Source organism: Chiloscyllium plagiosum, unplaced genomic scaffold, assembly GCF_037043375.1.
Source record: "Chiloscyllium plagiosum isolate Xiang-an unplaced genomic scaffold, Cpla_swu_hap1 HiC_scaffold_41, whole genome shotgun sequence".
NCBI classification, from domain to species: Eukaryota; Metazoa; Chordata; class Chondrichthyes; order Orectolobiformes; family Hemiscylliidae; genus Chiloscyllium; species Chiloscyllium plagiosum.
The window spans coordinates 11,005,323-11,018,245 of record NW_028270179.1 but is presented as its reverse complement, the minus strand read 5'-3'; the positions used below and the strand labels follow the sequence as shown (position 1 = coordinate 11,018,245).

General features: G+C 40.4%; 1 pseudogene; it reads left to right on the top strand.

Annotated features, from left to right (window-relative positions):
- The window catches only part of LOC148138146 (putative G protein-coupled receptor 139), a 55,917-nt pseudogene extending 43,642 nt beyond the window's left edge, over positions 1–12,275 (top strand).
- The last annotated feature ends 648 nt before the right edge of the window (positions 12,276–12,923 follow it).

The following is a 12,923-nucleotide window of genomic DNA, read 5'->3' as shown; positions in this document are numbered from 1 at the left end:
TTAGATTTCTTCAGTATACATGTAAATTGCAGTCGTCCTTTTTCTAACTGCACGAGCCAAGTTACATGTATGGCTGTTATCATGTTTTAAATCTCGGCCAATTCAGTGTCTTTTGCCATTCATCAAAGGTCGCCAAGGTGGCTACAACATTCATTCTTCAATTGCTGATCATGCCTGACTACAGACAATTTGCAATTTGTGGCAAATATATATTCGTATTATATTGCTTAGATTTGTGCAATAAATCGCAGATTCATTCTGGGTAGATCCGCGAATGGGCTAATACTCTTCTTTAAATGTGATAGTCAGGAAGTGATTTAAAAAGAGGAATGCATATATATTTTCCAGCGGGCTATGTATTTTATTCCACGTTAATGGATCTCAGCCTTGTTATTTAATCAAATTATAATGTTACTGTTTTATGTTAGAAGATACATGTCATTGTGTTCATTTTTTATTTCAAAACAGATAATTGATGGTCGCAACAGGAAGTTCAGTCGAGTTTGTTTAATGGACTAATTGTCCGTTATGCATGGATTTTATATCTCATATTCAAGTCTTTCTAGAGGTTTAAAATATGGAAGAAACAAAAATAGAATATGAAATTGATATAAATTATTCAGACGTCGTTCAATAAAGCAAAAAGTAACTGCTTAAATTTCCACCATTCTGAAGACTTACTCTCCTTTTCTCCATAAAGCAGGCTGTATCGTTCAGCAGATGACTCGCATACTCCTGGAGAGTTAATGTGAATTCGTTTAAAGAAACAGAGACATACAGAATGTAAAACGCATCCTTTTGCTTCAACAGGCCCATGCCATCCAGGTGTGTAGAACGGAATCTGTCCCATCAGCCTGTGTTTGTCCATGTCACTCTGAACATTTCCTATTCAAGTACATATTCAATATTCAATCTCAACTGTAATTGAGATCGCTTCTCCTACTTCTTCTGGCGTCTCATTCCACAAATGAAACAAAATCTCTGTGAAATGTTCTTCGTCAGCAATTTAAAAGTGAAATGGGAGTTCCAGTCGACGTTTCTCTTAAGGTTAACATGGAGGATAAGTCGGTAGTTAGGAACGTAAAGACCACTAGAGGGACAGAATGTAAAATCAGGGATGTGCTTCTGAGGATTCATCAGGCTCCAGTCAGTCCACATTTCGAGTCTTGCGTGCAGTTTTGGCCCCCGTAACTCAGGAAGAATGTAGACATACTGGAGCGTGTCGTCAGAAGGTTCACCAGAATAATACCAGGAATGGCAAGCTTAACATGTGGCGATCGTTTGACAGCTCTGGAATATGCCCATGGAGTTTCAAAGGAAGACAGCGTATTTGATTGAAGCTGACAGAATATTGAGTGGCCTGGACAGACTGGACTTCTGGAAGATATTTCCATTTCCAGGACAGACGAGAAGCCAAGGGCACAGAGTAAGAATACAGTGAAGACAATTTATAACGGAGTTAGGACGAAGCTTCTTTAGTCAGAGAGAGGCGAATCTATGGAATTAATTTCCACACAAGGCTATGGAGGACATATCACTGAGTTTATTTTAAATGTTCTTTATTGCCAAGGGGGTCAACGATTATGGAGGGAAATCAGGAAGTTGGGATTCAAAAATCTACGAGCTATCATCAAATGGTAGAGCTGGCTTGATGGGTTGAATGGTATAATTTCTGCTTCTATGTCTGATTGTCTTATGATCTTATAATAAATGTTGGGATACAAGGACAGCGGAGCGATGTTGATCAGAATGCGATTATCTTTGAGGGGCAGTGTGAGCACGATTGGCCGAATGGCGTTCTTCCACAATGTCGGGATTTTATGGATTGTCAATCTCTCCAACCTCACAAAAATCTTGGTAAAAGATCACGCATATTGTGCTGATGCTATGGCTTTCTGTGTTGTAAACCAAACTTCTTTTTAAAATGAAAGAAGATGCTGCTTCAAGGTCAATAAAGTAAACACCTTGTGAGTCCTTGATGTTTTTATAATGTTGGTTCAATAGCACCAGCCTGAGTGGATGGTCAAGCTCCCACAGGAACAGTATTTTTTTTCAAGTTGTTAGCAGTCGCTGTGATCTTTAAGCTGGATTTCGAAGACTTCTTCCTCTCCCTATTAGAAGTTAAATCTGCGATTTCTTTCAGTTTCTAAAGTGGCATGTGAGACAATTGACTTTGCCGCATCTGCTTTTTTCAAGCGTGTGTTTATGTGATCCTACTATATTGCAACAGTTAATTAGTGGCCGTTCATCGATTATTGTGTTGAGGATAACGATAGAGCTACAGTAAAATCAGCATTTTTTTTTTCTTTCAATGGTACTTTCTTCGCATTTTACTTAGTGTATGTAAAAAGTGTTTTGTTCCAAACCCAGTCGATTGACTAATCGAATTGCATCTGTAACAAAACAACGGACACCTAACTTTTAAAACAAATAAAAAGTTCTTGCATCGGAGAATGTCTTCTTAATATATTTTGAGCGTTTTGTTTTGATCCACAACGCTATTCACTTTATCTATGACGGTACTGATTTTGTGTTCTTTAAAAATTCAGCCCTCAACCTCCGAAGTTGCAGGATAAAAAGTTCATAGCCGATGCAGTCACTCGTTATATATCATACACCCCAGTTCTGGCATGGCCAATATGTTTTTTTTTTCTGTATACTTGCTAGTTCAACAATGTTTTTCTTAGAGCAGAGTGATGAGGACTGTCTGCAGTGTACTAAAAGTGGTCTCAGCAATGTCTTACACGGTCCGAATAGGACTTCACATTAACTCTACTCGATGCGCTACATCGCTTCATAAATTCATGGCAGCCACTTGTGAGAGAGATTATTTCCCTGGTTTTCCCTCGTCTACAAGCAGCAAAAGTCTACTTTAAGAAGATTTCAGTTCGAAATGGATTTGAATGATGCATGTGGAAAATCCAGAAGGCAGGATATCCATAGTCTCTGTTAAAAGCATTAACACATTTTTGGTTCGAAATTTCGCATGAATGTAAACATGCACACCAATATTGTCTCTTATACTAAGCATGAGAGAAAAAAAGGTAGTTCCAGTTAAGATTCTGTCTTGACTCCCTGGGGGCTTCTTATCTCTGAACTATGGGAGAAAATGATCGTCTTACATGAATCAGCTTTGTCACCTGATATTAGTTATACGGTCGAATTTGACACAGCCAACAAAATGAGGAAAAGTATGCTTTGTTTCAAACTAATCTGTCATTGCCATGCAGGAATGTCCATATTTAACATTTTCCGTTTGTAACATTCGGCCACCAGATAACTCTTCCTAGTTTTCATGACAGGAAGCGAGGTATTACTTCGCATGCACTTAAAAGTTTCCCTCAACATATAAAGTTGTGAAGAAAAAGAATCACTGCAGATCTCAAGGCAAAACAGTGAAACATCTGTATTGCAATACATTCTATGTTGGTTATTCTGTGCATTTGCCCTCCATTTTTCCAATTTTGTTCACAGAGGTTTTAAAATTGGGAAAGGGATTGAGAAGTCGGAATGAACAAACTAATTCAGATGACTAGCTACTGGAGTTCAAACAACTCGGTATCAGGTTATTAAACCAGAAAAACCTCAAGGTACTTTGATGAGACCTAAAATATTCAGCTATTTTCCCCCATCATCCCTTCAGCAAAGTTGGGCTTCGCTCCTCCTCACAATATGACAGTCAAGAGTTTCATTTGGTATGAAAAATGTGATAATATAGTGTAATAGCAACGGAGATGGACACTCCATCGAAGCTCCTCAAATCCCTTTACCTTCTCATTTTCCCGATTTTATTCTCATTTTTTATAGCATTTGGGTTTCCCGGCGCTTTCAGGCTTGCTTCATTGCACCTCGTGAGGGATCCTTGCTTGGTCTCCTGGTGTCTCTCAGCCTGGTCTCTCGCCGACTCGTAGCGTGTTCCGATATGATCTCTCAGTGCCTCTCAACCTGATCTCTGTGGGATGTTGGCTGGTGTCTCGACATTTTATGGCTGTATCTCGGCGAGACGTACGAGTGGATCCTGTCCGGTTACGTACCCAGAGTAACCCAGGGTCGTCGGAGAAGCTGCAATTTCAACTGCAGCATGGCTGTGTGTGGCGGTGGAACAAGAAAGACAGCAGAACGAGACAAGAGAACGAATCATCAAAGACTCTTGAACTGTTAACTCAATCTTTTGTGTCCCAGTCTAAACTACGAGAAAATTGAGTATAAACTATTTGCAATTCCTTGAAATTTCTCATATTCTATGAAGTAATAATTAACTTTGTAACTCTTGTTTCTCTTATTGTTTTGTATCTAAACCCCTTTGTGCCTAGGTACCTTGACATCTAAGCAAAAGTGAGGACTGCAGAGGCTGGAAATCACAGTCCAGATTAGAGTGGTGCTTGAAAAACATAGCAGGTCAGGCAGCATCCGAGAAGCAGGAAAATCGACATTTTGGGTAAAAGCCCTTCATCAGGACGACATCACGTGTGGCAACATTATACAACTTCCACTTTACACCCATACTTGATTTCATATGAGAAGTAAAATATAAAACTCGATTTTTCAGCAGTAACTGGGACGGGGATCATTTTGTAGAAATAAATATAACAGCCATGCAAAATTGCAACAACAATTTACGTTATGATAATGATCCGGCGCATAAAATTAATATAACACAAACACAGCAAAGTTGGATCGCTCTCGAAGTTGTTTTATTGTTAGGGAATAGAGTTTGCACCTTCAGTCAGAGAGTCCAAGGCCATCGAGGCAGGTAAGACAGTGGAGTTGTCACCATTTTTCATTCTTGAATTTCTTATATTTTGGAACTGCCGGGCCAACCGGACAAATCACAACGGTTTTCACTCAAAGTTATGCTTTAGTCTGAGTATGCAGTTTTACAATATCAAAACCTAATTTTGACGAATGCACCGGAGCTAGTTATTGGGAAAGAAGCAATCTTCATTCCACTTTCCCACCGATGTACAAGCAAAGGAGTCAAAGGTATTTGAGCTGGATGTAGCTGTGGAAATGAAGTTACGTTTAGATTGGCAATTATTTTATCGAACGAAAGTGCAAGTTGAATTTACTTAGTGTTCAACTCCATGAATTCTATGTATCTTTAACTCGTAATATTTTATCTTACTTTCTCCTAAAACGTAGTATCTCCCTTTTGAAGTAATTAGTTTATTCAGAATCCATGTTTTTTCACAGGCACCCTGAACCATTTGTGAACAAATTGTTTGTTCCATCATCTCCGCCCTTCTTTTTTTTTCAACGCTACGTCCGCTGTGGCCAAGCATCTCGGATTCAGTCACAGCCACAGCCCTTCCCTATTCAAACAGTCTTGTCTCCTCTTCATGAAAATAAAGTCAACTTGGGGAGAGATGAACTTTTCGGTAAAAGTCCATGCGTCCTATCACTGAGAAGATGATTTTCTTCCAAATGTGAATATGTCCAGTCATACAATCTCTTCTGCAACAGCTTTTTCAGCACTGACATTAGCCTCACAAACTTCAGAATAATTATCCAGATTATCTCTGTTTAGCTTCTTAAACAAACAAAGAAAACATTTGTCATTCTTCAGCTGTCTGAAACTTCAAATGAGGCCAAATATGAGAAATAAGGCCTCTGCAATTTATTGCATTGCCCCCAACACCATCATGGGAGGGAATCCGCCTGGAACTGGCGGATTTGTCCATCGTAATGAATTTCAAGATATAACAATTACTTCATCGTTATGTTGAATTAGATAGAGTGTGGAGGTCGAAAAGCATAGCAAATTAAGCAACATTAGATGAACAGGCGAGTCGATATTTCAGGCAGAAATCTTCGTCAGGAGTGAGGAAGGGGAAAGGGGCTGACAAATATACAAGTGCGGATTGGGGCTGAGGGAACATTAATTGGTAGGTGGACGCACGAAGGAGGAAGTGTTGAGCAAACAAATGGGAAGGGAGATGGGAGTTGGGGAGATTTAGGAGTTGGTGAAATGTATGTTGACGAATAAAGTCGTATGCTCCCGAAGCCGAAGATGAGGTGTTCTTCTTTCAGTTTGTATGTTGCCTTGTATTGACGGTGGAGAAGATGAAAGATTGGCATGTCATTGTGGTTCTCAAGGAGGGGTTGAAATGTTTGTCAAGCGGGAGGTGGGGTTGATTGGAGATTGTGGACCATAGATGTTTCCTGAACTATCGCCGAATTTGCGCTCGGCCTTTTCCATATAGATGGGACCATATATTTAGCAAAAAGGATGCAGTAAATAAGGTTGTATGCACAAGTGATTCTTGGCCAGACTCGGAAATGATGCTATGGCGCCTTGTATCGAGATAAGATGGGAGGTGTGGTAGCAGTTGTTGCCACTTTTGCGGCCGCAGCGGAAGGTGCCAGTTGTGGAGGGGAGGTTGTTGGGGCGCGTGGACATAATGAGGAAATCACAGAGGGAACAATCCCTGTGGAAAAGAGATGGGTGGGAAAGAAAATTTCGTTTTAGTGGTGGGGTTATACTGCAGGTGGAGAAAATGGCGCTATATGTAGCATTGTGTTTGGAGTTATTGGCTTGGAATGTAAGGACCCATCGGACACTTACTTTATTATATTTTGGGTGTGTGTTGGATTTGGAAAGCAGGGGTGTGAAAGATGGAAGAGATGCTTTTGAGGGCACCATTGATCACAGTGCAAGTGTAATTTCGGTCCTTGAATTTGGAGAACAACTGGGATGTCCTGGACTGGAACCATCATCTATGAGGCAGAAACGGTTGAGGCAGAGATGGGAGTATTGGATCGCCTCTTTCTGGGGAGGGTGGGAGGAATTGGACTTGAGGTAACTGTGGATGTCAATGAGTTTAACATAGAAGTCAGGGCTAATTCAGTTGTCCCAGATGGAGACGGAGAGGTCCAGGAATTGGAAGGAGGTGTCAGAGACATTTGCAATGAAATTGAAGTAAAGGTGAAAATTGTGATTGAAGATGATGAACTGTTCGAATGCTCCAATCACCCCCACCTTCCGGTTGCCAGCCAATTGCTACTGCCTCAGTGACATGCCCAACCTTGAACTCCACTATCATTAAAACGAGGCCACATGGAAACTAGGCGAACAATACCTCATCTTCGACCATGGGAGCTTACACATTATGAATTCAACATAGAATTCATCAGTGTCCAAATGTCAGCACAACCCACGCAGATCCAGACCTCTCTCTCCACCCCGCTACCTTTACCAGGCCTAATCTACACATTTTTCTTCCCACCTTTCCCCTCCAACCTTTCCACTGACCAATCTCTATCGCTTTTTTACGTGCATTCACCTTCCGCCATTACATTTAACTTTCTCCAACCACACTCCACTTCTTCAATTTTTCTCAACCCATTTGCCCCTACGCAAGCCGAATGAAGGGTTCTGCCAGAGACTTCACTCTCCTGCTTCAATGATGCGATTTGAAGCCCTGTTCTTTTTCCACCTCCCCATTTAATCGATTCTGACTTTCTAAAATCTGCGGTACTCAATATCTCCCTCATTATATTTATCTGCCTGAGAATTTTGCACATTTGTTCGGACCTTAATATTCGTCACACGCTTCTCTATGGAGAATGCTGACGCAAATCGATCACGAATGATACCATCCATGTCCTGTCGTTCTGCACATAACCACTTGCCCTTTTTTCTTGGGTTGGCTTTGTTTCCTTAGATACTGTCTTCCTCAAATAGAAAATACATGTATAAAATGCCTTGGACATCTCGTTAACCCTGTTAAGCAAGGGTATTTCAATGGCCGCTTCAAATCCTCCTAATTCCCCATCTGACCTTCTTCCTAGTATCATTATATTCTTCAAAGTTTTCGACCAAATTTATTCGTGCAGACGTTAGGTCTGCTTCAATTTTTTGACACTCTGATAACTTGTGATCCAAGTATCCCGATTTCTGTCATTCTTGTCCTTCGCATCACAGGGACGTGACTGTCCTGAACACTAGACAATTAGACAGGAGAAGATTCCCAATGGTCTGTTGTGAATTTACTCTCAAACAGCTGTTCTGAATCCACAGCCTCTGATTCGATTGCAGTTAGCCCTGCACCTAATTTAACACGTTCATCCCGAAGTCCACTCTTCACCTTCTCCATAAGAATCCAAAACACCTAAAGAATTGTGGACACTATTGCCGCAATCATCCCTGACTGAAACTTTGATCACCTCGAATACCTGCAAAATCATTCGATTGTGTCCTCCCTCAGCAAAGCTGCGATATGCTCCTTCACCATTAATACAGTCTGTATACTTACTGACCTGCTGCTCTGCTTCCGGCCATCCCTGCCCGCTTCACTGATGTAAAATCTCCCGAGTGCCTCTGTAATTTAGGTGCAGCTAATCCTTCACCTGGAGTTGCAGTTTAATTTTTATAAATGTGAGATGCTGTATTTTGGAACGGCAAATTAGTGCAGCACCTATGCACTTTACAGTAATGTCCTGGAGCGTTGCTGAACATAGAGACCTTGGAGCGCAATTTCTTCTTTCCTTGAAAATGGATTCTCCGGTAGATAGGATGTTGAAGAAAGCGTTTAGAATGCTTTCCTTTATTTATCAAATCATTGTCTATAGACGTTGGAAGGTCAGGTTGCGCCTGTTTCGGACATTCGTTAGGTCACTTTGGGAATATCGTGTAAAATTTCGATCTCTCTCACATGGAAGGACATGAAAATTGGAAGAAAAGATTTACCAGGATGCTGCCAGGGCTGGACAGGTTGAGCTTCAGGAAGAGGCTGATTAGTCTGAAGCTATTTCCCTTGGAGCGTCGGAGGCTGGGGTATGATCCTACAGAAATGTATAAAGTTATGAAGGGCATGTATAGGATAAAAAATAAAGCAGGTCCTTTCAATGGTTTATTTGAGTCCAGAACGAGCAGCTGCAGGTTTACGGTGAGCGAGGAGAGATTTAAAACAGATCTAAGGGGCAATTTCTTTCATGAAAAGGCTGTTACATGTACGGGAAGAGCTGCCAGAGGAAGTGGCGGAAGCTAGTACAACTACCATCTTTTAAAAAACATCTGGTTGTGTACATGAAGAGGAAGAGGTTTTTTAGTGATATTTTCCAAGTGCAGACAAACGAGGCTAGATTAATTTAGGATATCTGGTTGGCATGGACGAGTTGGACCAATGGCTCTGCTACCATGCTGGACGTCTCCATGACTCTATGTTCTCTGGAAGAAATCCCAATCAGCCATTTACCTTAAGCTAGCCACTTCTAACACACACACTAGCTTATTCACCACGTGTTTAATATACAACGTCTCTTTTCCTCGCCTGAGGAGCACGAAGTAGGGAAAGTAATCTTGAGGTTACTACCGGAGAGTTCCTTTTTCTTTGAACTAACTCTCTGAATTGTCAATGCAAGTATCCCTACCTATGCCATTCTTGCCAACGTGGACAATGACTTCTGTGTGGAAGGCAGTGAGGTCTGCAGATACTGGAGATCAGAGTTGAGAGTGTGTTGCTGGAAAAAGCACAGCAGTTTTAGACAGCAACCGAGGGGTAGAAAAATCGACCGTTTCGACCAGAGTCCTTCATCAAAAACACTTCTATCTATCTACCCACCCGTTTTAGTGTGCCCTGAAGTCTCGTTTGCATTTCTTTCAAAACCACCACAGCAACCAATATCAGAATTGTACATATTACTTATCAACCTAGGTTTCCATCAGAAATTTGGCTTATGCTATTATTAGCTGTGGTTATAACAGTTTGAAAGGTTAAAATCCATTAACAACACTTGATTTCCTTCTGTGACATGCGTAATCACTGAAACTAACTTATCTCGCATACCGACTTATTTATTTTCTTTTTAAACATGGTCTCTTGCATTCGTTGTCATTGTACTCTGCCCTTGCTGCTTTCGGAGTTCCAGGTAAATTATGAGAATTAAAATACTTGGTATACTGATGTTTAAACACGTGTTCTGAGAATCGCTGTGTATTTATTATATTCTATGGCGGTCCATGAATGTATTATTAATCAGTAGTACATCGGAATACAACTATAATTTTTTTGTAATGTATTCAAATCTAAGGTTAGCTGATTGACAGAGACAGAGAACAATGACAACCAATGGCTTTCATTCTAGTTTCGAGACTTTTTCTTTTACATTCACAACCTGGTTAACTCAGCTGTTTATTTCAGACATGTTAGCACTCACGTCTGCTGAATATAATTTAAGTGAGTCCTTTATGGACAATTTTCATTTCAAAACTTTGTTTAGTATACTTTCCTGCAATATGTGCACAGTTGGCTGGCTTAGCACATATTATCCTTTCGTAGATTCCTTTTAGAAGGTATTGGCTATGTTGTCGTTTTGAGCAACTGTAGTGCATTTTATGCAAGTACATCGAAATGCAGTTAGGGAGGTAGTTTCTGGATAGTGACACGGCTGCACTGTAGGAGAGACAATATATTTCCAAGTCAGAGTGATGAGAAGATTGAAAGTGACCTTGCAGATGCTGAGATCCACAATGATCTGTGTACTTGCCCTTGGTACGGATCATTGGTTAAGAGGGTTCTGAATCACAGATATTTGTGAATTTTTGCAATGCGTCTTGTAGATGATAAAGACAACCATTATTTTCTACTACTGCTGGAGGGAGTGAATAATGATTGATCAAGTGATCAACGTTGTTTTCCTGATATTCGGTCAAGGTTGTTGCTTTAAGTGTTTACATGCAGTAGGCATTGCACTTCAAACCTACTGCACTGCACCATATGTGGGGATTTACGAAGTGAGATTTTGAAGTACGTTCACTGTTATCTTTTTTGAGATGTCAAATTGATGGTAGTTGGGTGGCACGTGAAACTCCTATGAGTGTTCAAAGTGCTTTGTCTCAGAACATGAAGAACTGTGGATGATATTGAACTTTATGCAATGATAAATTAATTCCAACCATGTTACCTTGAGGAAAAGATCGTGAATGTATCAGCTGAAGAGGATTGTTTCTTGTTGGTAAGGTTATTATCATTGTTTATAATATTCAGATATGCCTCAAATGTTTTTGTTGCCATTTTAGCATTGTCACTCCATCCATTTGGTTTTGAAATGTATTGCAATCCCTTATATTTATATAGAATAGGAAAGACCGAAATGTAAAAATTTTATATATTTTATAATGTGGGTTCAATTATGATTCGGGACAGACATTCTTTTTTAATAGGAATATACAAATTTTCTAAGTTGAATCCAACATAACTGTTGCAAATCCCTTGCCATCCCATCGCCAAACTGACAATGTTCTTTTTTTTTTCATTTCTTCTGCCTGTATATAAGTCTCTGTCTCTCTATGTCTCTGCATGTCTTGGCTCTCCCTGTCTCTCCCTCTCACACTCACTCTCGGTCTCTCACTCTCTATTTCTTACAGCCAACCTGGTGACCATAGTGATACTGTCCCGAGGAAGATGTGGTCTCTCAAGATGCATCACTCAATACCTTGTAACCATAGCAGCAACAGATTTCGTTGTTATTATTGTTGCAGTGATTTTAAGTCGGCTTCTGGCAATTTATTTTCCAGCAAGTTTGCTGAACACCACAACAGGATGTCGTCTGATAATTCTTCTCATCTACTGTTCCCGAAACTGTTCTGTCTGGTTGACTGTCGCTTTCACCTTTGATCGGTTTCTGACCATTTGCTCCCAGGAGCAGAAAAAGAAGTACTGCACAGAAAAATTAGCACCTGTCGTTATAGGAATTGTGTGTGTGCTCTGCTGTTTGATTAACATTCCACTTTATTTCATATACGAGCCCTTATATATTCTTGATAGCAAAGGCTGGTACTGCAACATAAAACAGAATTTTTACACTTCGTTTGCATGGAGATTGTTTGACACGTTTGACCGCATTCAGACTCCATGTCTCCCGTTCCTCCTTATTTTGCTGTTTAATGCACTGACAGTCCGATACATTACAGTCGCTAGTAGAGAACGCAGGAGACTCCGATCCCACAGCAATGAAATTAATAAACGTGACGCAGAAATGGAGAGCAGGAGAAAGTCCATCGTTTTACTCTTTGCCATCTCCAGCAGATTCAGCTTGTTGTGGCTAACATTGTACATTTTCTACTTGTGCAAATTTCTGGTGACAGCTACTCGATAGGTTCCAATCCCAATGACCCCAAATTTATTCTGCAGGAAAGCGGGTACATGCTACAAATCTTAAGTTCATGCACGAATACGTGTATTTACGCAGTCACACAGGCGAAATTCAGAGGTGAATTGGAAGATGCTTTTAAATACTTCTCCAAGCTTAATACAAATTGGCATAAATACTGAGCCCGGCTGAATAACTTCATGTGACCACAACAGTTTAGTAAACCGACATACAGCAACACGATGTGCAACTCAGCTATTGTGTCATGTGTGTTATTACGATGCCCAAGCTTGTTCAGTCACGCTAATGGCAGGCTGTTTTATATTTTGATGGCAGCCACATGTGAACGAGACAGTTTCTCAAGTTTTTGCCTCTTCTTCCGGACTCATAAGATCACCATAAGAATATTTTCTTTCGAAATAGACTATATTGAAAACAAAATTTAGGTTAACATAACTATTGGAAACTTGACTGACGCAACAGACCAAATAACCCAAACAGCTGTTTTAATTACTGTAACACACCCCTTGACAACCAGTAAAATCAAACATAGATTATTACAAGCAGCAGCGACTTTCGATGGAAAAGTCAGGCAAGAAGCAGCTACTGAAGATTGGAATTTTTCGCCAATGCTGCAGCTTCTCACTGTCACAAACAAAGCAAAGTATATTAAACAAACTGACCTGGGAGACTTGACCACACCTCTGCCATCAGTAAAATTACATCATCTCTTGAAAAACAGAAAGGACAAAATAACCTTTTAAAGTTATGCTTCTTCTCCCCAGCCCCCTTTAGTAAAGAAACATCCATACGCAAAGATCACTTCATTT